Consider the following 12,372-nt stretch of genomic DNA (forward strand, 5'->3'; position numbering starts at 1 on the left):
TTCTTTATTAATCGAATCCCCTATAAGCCACTCCATTATTTTGCCAGGGCTCAATGTCAGGCTGACAGGCCTATAAATATTCACATCATGTCACTTACCATTTTTTAAAATTGACACAACACCAACTTTCTTCCAGTCTTCTGGAACTTCCCCAGTGCCCCAAGACTTACTGAAAATCAGTGTTAATGGTCCAACACACACCTCAGCCAGCTATTTTACAAATTTTGGATGCAAGTTATCTAGACCTACTGATTTTAAAATGTCTAACTTTAGTAGCTTCTGTTTAACATCACTACAGATGCTAATAGAATGGAAAGAGTCTTATCATCATCATATGATGAGACTATATAATCTGTTTTTCCCCAAATACAGAACAGAAAGATGTACTGAACAGCCTTTTCTGCTTTACTATTGATAATTATACCATTTCCATCTAGTAATGGACCAGTACTATTGTCAGGATTCTTTTTGTTCCTAATATATTTAACAAAACTCCTTATTGTCCTTAAGTCAGCTGGCCATAGATTTCTCCATGTGTCATTTTGCTTCCCTTATCAACTTTCTACCATTCCTAACTTCTGATTTATATTTATTACTATCAACTTCCCCTTTCTTCCATTTGTTATATATTATTTTTCTATTTTTATAACTCCCTTCCCCTCTAAACCAGTCAGTTTTTTAACCAGCATGGCCTTCTTCCTCAGTTATGGGATTGTGGCTTTTGGGGCATCTAGTAAGGTGTTCTTATATGGTTCCCAAATATAATTCACATTTTTCTAATTAAATTTTCATGACTGTTCACTGAACTTTTTCCAGTTTTTCAAAATTCTTCCTGAAGTGTGGATACCAGAACCAGGCACCGTATTCCAGGAGCAGTTGCACCAGTGCCAAATACAGAAGTAATATAACCTTTCTACTCCTAGTCAATATTCCCCTTTTTATACATCCAAGGATCACATTAGCTGTTTTGGCCACAGCATCATTCTGGGTGCCCAAGTTCAATATGGGCAAACAGAGAACAGTTTCAACCAGTAATATATATACTTGGTGCTTCAAAAGGACTAATTTCCCAAAGCTGAGGAAAGTTATAAAATTGACATGGAGGAAAAATTTATACAGAAAAGTCTGAATGAAAATTGGGAGTTCTATAAGAAGAGTTTAATAGGTAGTCAAAAGCTATACCACTGTCAAGAAAGAAAACAACTTGACCTAAAACCACATCCTGGTTCAGTGGCAAAATTAAGGCAGAAATTAGAAATAAAAAAATAACATAAAAATGGAAAAAGGGGAAATAGATAGCAACAAATATAAATTAAATGTTATGAAGTATAGAACATTGATATGGGAATCTAAACATATCATGGAAAAAATCTGTGGCTAGCAGCGCTATAGGCCCATTACTAGATGAAGATGGTAAAACTGTTAATAATGATGCAGAAAAGTCAGACATGTTAATTAAATATTTCTGTTCCATATATTGAAAGAAGCAGGATGATGTACTTGTATCACATAAGGATGATAAAATATTTTCCAGTCTATTAATAACCCAGGAAGATGTTAAATGGCATCTACAAGGAATAAACATTTTTAAATCACCAGGCCCAGATAACTTGCACCCAAGAGTTCTAAAAGACCTGGCTGAGGAGATCTCTGGCCCACCTGAAGTTCATTTTTAATACATCGTAGACTACTGGGAAAATTCCAGAAGCCTGGAAGAGGACTAAAGTGCCAAAATTTAAAAAGGGCAAGTGGGATGACCCAGGTAACAATAAGCTGGTTAGCCTGACATCAATTCCAGGAAAAATGGAAAAACTGATACCAGATTCAATTAATAGAGAATTAAAGGACAGGTATAGAATTAGTGCCAGTCAACATGAAAAATGGATTTTAGCAAACTAGATTTAATTCTTTGAAGAGATTACAAATTTGGTTGATAAGGTAATTGCGTAAGTATAATATACGTAGACTGTAGTAAGGCATTTGACTCTGTACCACCTGACATTCTGATTAAAACATTAGCACTGTACAACAGCAACAAATCAAGTTAAATGGATTAAGAATTGGCCAACTGACACATCTCGAAAAGTAATCATCTATGGGGAACACTGAATGGGAGATTTCTAGTGGGGTTCTTCAAGGATTGGTACAAAGCGCAAAATGATTCAAACTTTCATCAGTGATCTGGAAGTAAATATTAAAACTGCTATTTAAATTTGCAGATTTTATGTATTCTCTCAGGTCAATGGTTAAGACTTTAAATAGTGTAGGGCCAAAAACTGACCCTTGTGGGACCCCATTAGAAATGCAAACCTCCTCAATGAGGATTCCCATTTTCCATTACATTGTCAGTTAGCCAGTTTTTAATCAATATGTGTGCCATGCTGATTTCATATCATTCTAGTTCTTCTTCAAGTGCTTGCTCATATCAATACCAATTAGGTGTGCGTGTGCCGTGTGCACGTTCGTCGGAAGATTTTTACCCTAGCAACACTCGGTGGGTCGGCTGGGTCGCCCCCTGGAGTGGCGCCGCTAGAGTGCCGAATATATACCCCTGCCGACCCAATGGCCCTTCAGTTCCTTCTTACCGCCCGTGTCAGTCGTTGGAACAGTAGAGTGCGGCTTAGCTGACCTCCACTTCCCTAGCTACTCGTAGTTCTCTCATTAATTCTTGTGTATATAGTTCAAATTTATATAGTTGTAGTTAACTTTATTCGTTTATAGTATAGTTAGTGTATATACTTCAGAGGGGTTCGGGGATTATCCCCTTCCCCGCACCCGGTGCAGGGGCCTATGCCCGGTTCACTAGGTTTCAAACCATGCTCGGCCTGCCACAAGCCAATGCCAACAGGAGATCCCCACGACTCCTGTCTTAAGTGCCTTGGGGAATCTCACCTAACAGATAAGTGCCGCACTTGTAAGGCCTTTAAGCCGAGAACAAAAAAGGAGCGGGACTTTCGTCTCAAGCAGCTCCTGATGGAGGCAGCTCTTACTCCTCCACCTTCGGCACCGAGCGCTGGACAGTCTTCAACTAGAAGCGCTCCCTCGGCACCGGATTGCGCCGGTACCACCAAGGCCTCTCGGCACCGGCTGTCGCCAGCACCGAGGTCCGCTCAGCACCGATCCCTCTCCCCGAGGGCAAAGAGGCACAAGACTCCTGCTGCGTCCGCGCCGCCTGCTCCGCAGCCCGAGCGCTCTACTAAGTCGGACCGCCCGGCACCGATACCTGCCGTGGCACTGACAACATCGGCACCATCGATTCCGGCCACGCAAGAGCCGTCGAGTCCGGTGCCTGAAAGCTCCCCGGTGCGAGCCGTGGTTGAGCTCACTATTCCCTCCATGCCGGAGACATTTTCCACGGCGAGGGAGTTGATTGCAATGACGGAGTCTGCGCTGCCTCAACCCCCAACACCGCCGGTGCGGGTTATACAGTCGATCGGCAAGCCTGCCTTGATCAGACCACCCTCCGTCAGCACCGCAGAGCGGCACCGTTCACGATCGCAGTCCCGCAGACGTTCTAGGTCCCGTCGCCGATCCAGGTCCCGACGCCACTCGCAGTCCCGGCACCGTTCTCCATCTCGGTACCAGTCGCATTCGCGGCACCGGTCAGCGTCCCGTTCGCCGGCCCGGTACACTCAGCACCAATCCAGCTCCCAGCACCGCTCCAGGCACCGTGACTCTTGTAGCCACTCCCGACGTCGAGCCTTGAGATCTCGGTCGACATCCCGGCACCCTTCCGGTCGCAGGTCCCAATCTCGCTCCCGGTATGCCTCCCGGTACCGATCCCCGGTGCTGCGTCGAGCGACGTCAGTTAGAGAGGGAGACTCTGCCCAGGGCTTTTCAGCTCCTCCATGGCCATCCAGACATGCATCAGTGTTGTCCCACGCGGGCAGTTCATACGCACAGGACCGTGATTCTGATGTACCCACCAGAGTCTTCCAGGAGCCCCAGGCCCAGGACCCTGGCCCCCATCAGTGGTCATTCTGGACACCTTGGGCGTACCACCACTGACCGGTACAGAGGAAGCCCCGGTTCAGCCACCGGACTCCCAGATCCCACTGGAACAGGAGGTCGTCCAGGAGCACGAGCCCACACAAGACCCACTTGTCCCCGGCCTTTCTTCTTCCTCCTCCCCAGATGAGGCGGTGGCAGAAACATCCGCCTCGGGCCCTCCTCCAATTGACTTGAAAGCCCATCAGGACCTCCTGAGACGGGTGGCACTCAATATGAACCTCCAAGTGGGGGAAGTCTCGGAGATAGAGGATCCGGTCATAGACATTCTGTCGGCTGACACCCCCACTAGAGTGGCCCTTCCATTCATTCGGACGATCCAGGCCAATGCTGATACCATCTGGCAGCCTCCAGCCTCTATCCCGCCCACGGCCAGGGGAGTCGAACGCAAGTACATGGTGCCCTCTAAGGGGTACGAGTACCTATATGTATATCCTCCCCCTTGCTCCCTTGTCATCCAGTCCGTCAATGAGAGAGAACGCCATGGCCAGCAGGCACCAGCCCCTAAATCGAAGGAGGCTAGGCGAATGGACTTACTGGGCCATAAGGTGTACTCGGCAGGGGCCCTGCAACTCCGCGTAGCAAATCAGCAAGTCTTGCTTAGCCGCTACAATTACAACACTTGGGCGGCGGTGGGCAAATTTACGGAGTTGGTCCCTCAGGACTCCTGTCAAGAGTTTGCTGCCCTCCTGGAAGAAGGGAAGAAAGTGGCGAGAACTTCCCTCCAGGCCTCATTGGATGCAGCTGACTCCGCTGCCAGGACTCTGGCCTCGGGTGTTGCCATGAGGCGTATTTCATGGCTCCAGGTGTCGGGCCTTCTCCCGGAGCTGCAGCATACTATACAGGACTTGCCCTTCGATGGCAAAGGCCTGTTCTCTGAAAAAACTGACCCTAGGCTGCAAAGCCTAAAGGACAGCAGGGTCACTATGCGCTCTCTCGGCATGCACACGCCGGTGACTCAGCGCCGGCCTTTCCGTCCCCAGCCTCACCGCCCTTACCCTGCGCCTAGACAAAGACAGGACTTTGGCAGAAGGCGTAGCCGAGGCGGTCATAGGCATCAGTCAGGGCCCCAAGGGGGCCAAAATCAGGGTCCCTCTAAACCACCAGAGGGGCCAAAGCCAAAATTTTGAAGGCACGCCCGAGGACGGCGTACCAGTTATTACCCAGGATCCGTTCCCTCCCTTTTACAACCGCCTCTCCTTTTTCCTCCCTGCGTGGTCCCATCTAACCTCAGATCGTTGGGTCCTACGCACGATGGAACTTGGGTACCGCCTCCAGTTTATTTCACCCCCCACCTCCCACCCTCCATCCTTGTCCCTCTTCAGGGACCCCTCTCACGAGCAATTCCTCTTGCAAGAGGTGCGGATGCTCCTTGCCATCGGAGCTATAGAGGAGGTACCAAAGGACGAAAGGGGCAAGGGGTTCTACTCCCGCTATTTCTTAATCCCCAAGGAGAAGGGAGGTCTCAGACCTATCCTAGACCTGTGAGAACTCAACAAGTTCATGACAAAGCTGAAGTTCCGCATGGTATCCATGGGGACCATCATCCCATCCTTGGATCCCGGAGACTGGTACGCCGCCCTCAATATGAAGGACGCGTATTTTCACGTCGCCATTTATCCTCCACACAGAAGGTACCTCCGGTTTGTGGCCAACCGTCAACATTTCCAGTTTACAGTCCTTCCGTTTGGCCTCTCTACAGCCCCAAGAGTATTCAAAGTGCATGGCTGTAGTCGCCGCCTCCCTTCGCCACCGTCGGATACACGTTTTTCCGTATCTAGACGATTGGCTCATTCGAGGGACCTCCGAGGCCCAAGTTACCCGTCTTGTGGGCATCGTCAAGGACCTATTCCTGCGTCTAGGCCTGATGATCAATATAGAGAAATCCACTCTGATTCCCACACAGAGAATAGAATTCATTGGGACCATCCTGGACTCCAATCTCGCCAGAGCCTGCTTACCTCAGCCTCGGTTTCAGGCAATGGTAACAATTATACAAGGTCTACGGAACTTCCCGACAACTTCGGCTCACACTTGCCTAGGTCTCCTGGGTCACATGGCTGCCTCCACGTTCGTAACCAAACATGCCAGGCTTCGCCTCCGTCCACTCCAATCATGGCTCACCTCGGTGTACCACCCGAGCAGAGACAGCACAGACATAATCGTCATGATCCCCCTGAGCATCCTAGGCTCCCTCGACTGGTGGTAGACGCCCTCCCTGGTGTGTGCAGGGATGCCGTTTCATCCGCCTCACCCCTCGGTGTCCCTGACGACGGACGCCTCATCTCTCGGCTGGGGTGCTCACCTTGGTCAGTTTCGCACCCAAGGCCTTTGGTCAGCTCAAGAGCTGGCCTGGCACATCAATGTCTGAGAGCTGAGAGCAGTCCGCCTTGCGTGCCAGGTGTTTCAGCAGCACCTACAAGGCCGTTGTGTCTCAGTGTTCACAGACAACACAACAGCCATGTATTACATAAACAAGCAGGGAGGAGCATGGTCCTCCCCTCTTTGCCAGGAAGCCATCCAGCTCTGGGACTTCTGCATAGCCCAATCGATAGACCTGATAACGTCCTTTCTCCCAGGGGTCTGGAACACTCTGGCGGATCGCCTCAGCAGATCCTTTCTGTCTCACGAGTGGTCGATTCATCCGGACGTTATCCATTCCATTTTCCGGAAATGGGGCTTTCCCCGCATAGACCTCTTAGCTTCTCGCGAGAACAGGAAGTGCCAGACATTCTGCTCCTTCCAAGGCCTCTCCCGGGGCTCGATCTCGGACGCTTTTCTGATGCCGCTTTTCTGATCTCGGATGCTTTTCTGAGCCATCTGCTGTACGCTTTTCCACCGTTCCCGCTGGTTCACAGGGTCCTGCTAAAACTCCGCAGGGACAGAGCGCACCTGATCATGATCGCTCCAGCGTGGCCCAGACAGCACTGGTACACCTTGTTGCTAGACCTGTCAATAGCCAACCCGATTCCCCTGCCTCTTTGCCCAGACCTCATAACGCAGAATCACGGCAGACTTCAGCACCCAGACCTGCATTCCCTGCACCTCACAGCATGGCTGCTGCGTGGTTAAACCGATCCGAGTTACGTTGCTCTGCCTCGGTACAACAGGTACTCCTGGGTAGTAGGAAACCTTCCACTCGGTTAACATATCTGGCCAAGTGGAAGCGTTTCTCCTGCTGGTGCGAAACGCACAATGTTACTCCCTCCGAGGTCCCGATCCATTCCATCTTGGACTACCTCTGGTCTCTCAAACAGCAGGGCCTGGCGGTGTCATCATTGAGGGTACACTTGGCAGCCATCTCTACCTTCCACCCAGGGGAGAGTGGCCGCTCCGTATTCTCGCACCCTATGATTTCTAGGTTCCTCAAGGGCTTGGAGCGCTTATACCCCCAAGTTCACCGCCCCGCACCAACCTGGGACCTCAACCTGGTTCTAAACAGACTTATGACTGCCCCATTCGAGCCGCTGGCAACCTGTTTGCTGCTATACCTGTCCTGGAAGACAGTTATCCTCGTAGCCATTACATCGGCCAGACGAGTCTCCAAGCTTCGGGCTCTCACGGTGGACCCACCGTATACTGTGTTTCACAAGGACAAGGTGCAGTTGCGACCACATCCAGCCTTCCTCCCTAAGGTGGTGTCGGCCTTTCATATCAACCAGGATATCTTCCTTCCGGTCTTTCCGAAGCCACCTTCATCACGCCGGGAGCAGCAACTGCACTCCCTAGACGTCCGTAGGGCGCTCGCATTTTATATCGAGCGGACAAAGCCCTTTCGTAAAACGCCCCAACTCTTTGTCACAGTGGCAGACTGAATCAAGGGCCTACCTGTCTCCTCCCAGAGGATTTCATCTTGGGTGACGTCGTGCATCCGCACCTGCTATGACTTGGCCCATGTTCCATCGAGCCACCTCACTCCACATTCGACCAGGGCTCAGGCTTCTTCTGCTGCCTTCCTGGCCCACGTACCCATCCAGGAGATATGTCATGCAGCTACCTGGTCCTCGGTCCACACCTTTGCCTCCCATTATGCACTGGTCCAACAGTCCAGAGATGACGCGGCATTTGGCTCAGCAGTTTTGCACTCTGCAACATCTCACTCCGACCCCACCGCCTAGGTAAGGCTTGGGAATCACCTAATTGGAATCGATATGAGCAAGCACTCGAAGAAGAAAAGACGGTTACTCACCTTTGTAACTGTTGTTCTTCGAGATGTGTTGCTCTTATCCATTCCAAACCCGCCCTCCTTCCCCTCTGTCAGAGTAGCCGGCAAGAAGGAACTGAAGGGCCGTTGGGTCGGCAGGGGTATATATTCGGCGCTCTAGCAGCACCACTCCGGGGGGCGACCCAGCCAACCCACCGAGTGTTGCTAGGGTAAAAATCTTCCGACGAGCGTGCACGCGGCGCGCACACACCTAATTGGAATGGATATGAGCAACACATCTCGAAGAACAACAGTTACAAAGGTGAGTAACCGTCTTTTTCTTAATCTAAATGTCATGAAATATTAAGTCAAATGCCTTACAGAAGTCTAAGAATATTACATCAACACTATTACCTTTATCAATCAAATTTGTAATCTCACCAAAAAAGATACCAAGTTAGTTTGATAGGATCTATTTCCTATATGCCCACATTGATTGGCATTAATTATACCACCCTCCTTTAATTCTTTATGAATAGAGTCCTGTATCTGTCATTCCATTATTTTGCTCAGGATTGATGTTAGGATGACTGGACTACAGTTTCCCAGTCACCACACATGCCCTTTTGAAATATTGGCACATTAGCTTTCTTCCAGTCCCCTGGAATGTCCTCAGTGATCCAAGAGTTACTGACAATGAATATTAATGGTCCAGAGAGTTCCTCAGCCTGCTCTTTTGAAACTCTTGAATGCAAATTATCTAGATCTGCTGATTTTAAAATGTCTGACTTTAGTAGCTGCTGTTTCATATTATCCTCAGTTACTGTTGGAATGGAAAGTATTTTATTATCATTACATTATATGACTATATAGAATCATAGAACTAGAGGGACCTCGAGAGGTCATCTAGTCCAGTCCCCTGCACTCGTGGCAGGATTAAGTATATTGTCTGGCTTTTTCCCAAATATGGAACAGAAATATTTATTGAACAGTTCTGCATTTTCTGCATTATTATTCAGAATTTTTTCCATTTCCATGTAGCAATGGACCAATAACATTGTTAGGATCCCTTTCAGTGCAAATATACTTTAAAAACTCCTGATTGTCCTTAATTCTGCCGTCCACAGATTTCTCCTTGTGCCTTTTCCTTTCCTTATCAATTTTCTACAGTTTGTAACTTCCATATATTATATATTAATTATATTATATTCATTATATTGCTATCAACTACACTTTTTTCCCACTTGTTATACATTGTTTCTTCATAGTTACTCTTACTTCTCTCTTAAACCAGGCTGCAGCTCCACTGTCATGGCCCCCTTCCCTCACTCACTAGCCAGGACTGTGGGAGCTGTCCCCAGCCAGGAACTGTTCAGCACACCCCATAGCAGGGGGCTCATCTTCCTTCTTGCAGTTGCTGGGCCAGGACTGCAGCTTCCCCTGCACCTTGCACCCCAGTATTTTGGGCCTCTTGGCTGTGTAGGGAGCCCCCTGCAGCCCCTGCTGTCAGCGCTGCCCTATCCCAAACCCCGCCCTAACTCCCTCCATTAGTTTCCAGCAACTGTAAAAATAAAAACAGATAAAAATAAAAAAATTAAAAAATAAAAATTGATGATAGAAAAATAATCTTAAAAGTAAAAATCAATATTAATCATCAAAATTAGAAAAAAGTAAAAACCAAATTCTGCCAACCCTACTTATCCTGCTGACCAATGTTGTTTCGTTGTTTCCTCACTAGCAATTCATTGCTGTCTCCAACAATGCCTCTTTCAATTCCCTTATTAATCCTTTGTCCTTCAGGCATCTGAAGATGAGAAAAAAGTCCAGATTAGTTTATGTTTGGTTATACATGTTATATAAAGGAATTCAGATGATTTGTATTTCCTGGTTCCTTTCTAGAATTCCAGAATGGAGAAATATATTAATGCTATTCTGCCTCTTCTCTTATCTAGTCAAGACTTCCTGTGTTCTAAATATCCTAAGGAAGCAAGGTGAGTCTTCTCAGGCCTATTGATGTAGTCTACCTACCAGACTGAAGCCTGTATAAATAAGTGCTAGGCAATGAAACTCATGTTTGCAAGAGAAAAGGACCCTTTGTTTCAGGAGGTGATATAGCAGAGGTATTAACCTTGCATTTAGCTATATTAAAATGCATGTTGTTCAAGTGAGACTATTTTACTATGTAATCCAGATCACTCTGTAGAAAACAGGGGCGGCTCCAGGCCCCAGCACGCCAAGCGTGTGCTTGGGGCGGCATGCCACGGGGAGGCGCTCTGCCGGTCGCCGGGAGGGCGGCAGGCGGCTCCGGTGGACCTCCCGCAGGCGTGCCTGCGGCGGGTCCGCTGGTCCCATGGCTCTGGTGGACCTCCCACATTTGGCTCTGGTGGAGGTCCACCAAAGCCGCGGGACCAGCGGACCCTCCGCAGGCATGCCTGTGGGAGGTCCACCAGAGCCACCTGCCGCCCTCCCAGCAACCGGCAGAGCGCCCCCCACGGCATGCCACCCTGCTTGGGACGGCGAAATGTCTAGAGCCGTCCCTGGTAGAAATGACTGGTCCTTATCATTTACCACTCCACCAATTTTTGTTATCTTCTACAAATTTTACCAGCTTCCAGATCACTGAAAAAGAAATTAAATAGGATTGGGCCAAGACCTCACTAGAAATTCCCCCATTGCACAGTGGTTCCATAACTACTGTTACTTTCTGAGGTCTACCAGTTATCCAGTTTTTAATCTAATATGTGCTGCATTGATTTTGTATAGTGCTAATATTTTAATCAGAAGATTATGGCCATCAAATACTTTTCATTCCCTCCCCACACTAGAATGGAGTACAGTTGAAAATGCTGATCAACATAAAATTAGTCAATGCTTTCCATAAAGATTATTTTTGAGAGTTTGGGGTTTTTTAGCTATATTCTTCAAGTGGCCTGTCTCCATTGTTGCAATGTTTTCTAGGTGGCTCAACTCAGAATCTCCTTCCCTCAGCCGTACCAAGGAAGGAGGGATCTTGTAGCCATCTTGTGGCTTTCTCCCCAGGCCTTGGCTGCTGTGTTGTTCTCCACACAGCCCAGCTGCCCAGCCTACAATTCTGCTGCTCCCACTCCCTGGCTGCAAGCTGAACTCCAGCTCTGATTCCCTGTCACCCAGGGCCGGCTCTAGGTTTTTTGCCGCCCCAAGCAAAAAAAAATTGTGGCTGCCCCCGTCCCAGCCCGGGGCTCCCCCCCGCCCCCCCCCCCGCACCCTCCTGCTGCCCCAGCTCTGGGCTTCCCCTTTCCCCCAACAGTGCCCTCCCCCCACCCCGCTGCCGCCCCAGCCCTGGGCTCCCTCCTTCCCTCCCACCAGTGCCCCCGCACACACACCTCCTGCCACCCCAGCCCTGGGCTCCCCCACCACCTGCACCCTCCTTCCGCCGCAGCCCTGGGTCACTGGTAACTCGCTCCCAGGGCGGATCATTCAGCAGGAATTTTGGATGTGCACAGAACACAGACAGGATTGGTTCCCATGTGGTTACAGAGCTGCAGTAAAGTGGAACAATTTTCAGCTTGTGTGATTGAAGGATATCTGGATGCATATTATAAGACTGTCCTCCATAAATGAGGAAAAGTTGAGGTGCCTTTATTATTCTTTTGTTCCACTCTTTCTTTCTCTGGGGAATTTGCCAATGCAATATCACTGTCTTCCTTTTAAACAAACAAACAAACAAACAAACAAACAAACAAACAAAAGGCAATGGCTGTTGCAAATAGCAATTCCAGTCCTAATAACCACTGGGAAGCATTTCTTGCTCAATTTTATCCTACTTTTTCTACAGCAAGTTACAGTGGATCAGTATATGTGATTTGGGAGAAATGAAGTAACAGCTGCCCAAACTGAGCTTGAGCACTCCTGAATTTTGAGGTGTTCAAATCTGGAAGGCAGGCGCTGGGTGTGTGTGTTGGGGGGCTGTGGGCTCCGTGGGGGAGCATGGCAGCATGTATGCAGCAGCGTGTCTGGATCTGCGCGGAGACAGACACGCTGGTCTGAGTGGCACGGTAAGGGGGCTGGAGGGTTGGAGAAGGGGTAGGGGGCTCCGGGGGCAGTCAAGGGACAGGGAGCAGGGGGTTGGATGAGGCAGAGGTTCGGGAGGCAGTCAAGGGACAGGGAGCAGGGGGGGTTAGCTGGGTCAGAGGTTTGGGGGCAGTCAGGGGACAGGCAGCTATTGGATAGGCATGGGAGTC

At 49.1% G+C, this 12,372-nt stretch overlaps 1 protein-coding gene across 16 annotated transcripts in view; it reads left to right on the forward strand.

Moving 5' to 3' along the window:
- ZFHX3 (zinc finger homeobox 3) overlaps positions 1-12,372 on the forward strand; it is a 1,205,541-nt gene that overhangs the window by 879,469 nt on the left and 313,700 nt on the right. For 12 of the 16 annotated variants that reach the window (XM_039503280.1, XM_039503282.1, XM_039503284.1 and 9 more), the window contains one exon: positions 10,052-10,143. The exons of 3 other annotated variants lie outside the window; for them this stretch is intronic. The gene's annotated coding sequence lies outside the window, so the exon portion shown is untranslated. The remainder of the gene's footprint in view (positions 1-10,051; positions 10,144-12,372) is intronic. One more of the 16 variants, XM_039503273.1, reaches the window with a different exon arrangement.

The sequence above is a fragment of the Mauremys reevesii genome, linkage group 16 (genome assembly GCF_016161935.1).
Source record: "Mauremys reevesii isolate NIE-2019 linkage group 16, ASM1616193v1, whole genome shotgun sequence".
NCBI classification, from domain to species: domain Eukaryota; kingdom Metazoa; phylum Chordata; order Testudines; family Geoemydidae; genus Mauremys; species Mauremys reevesii.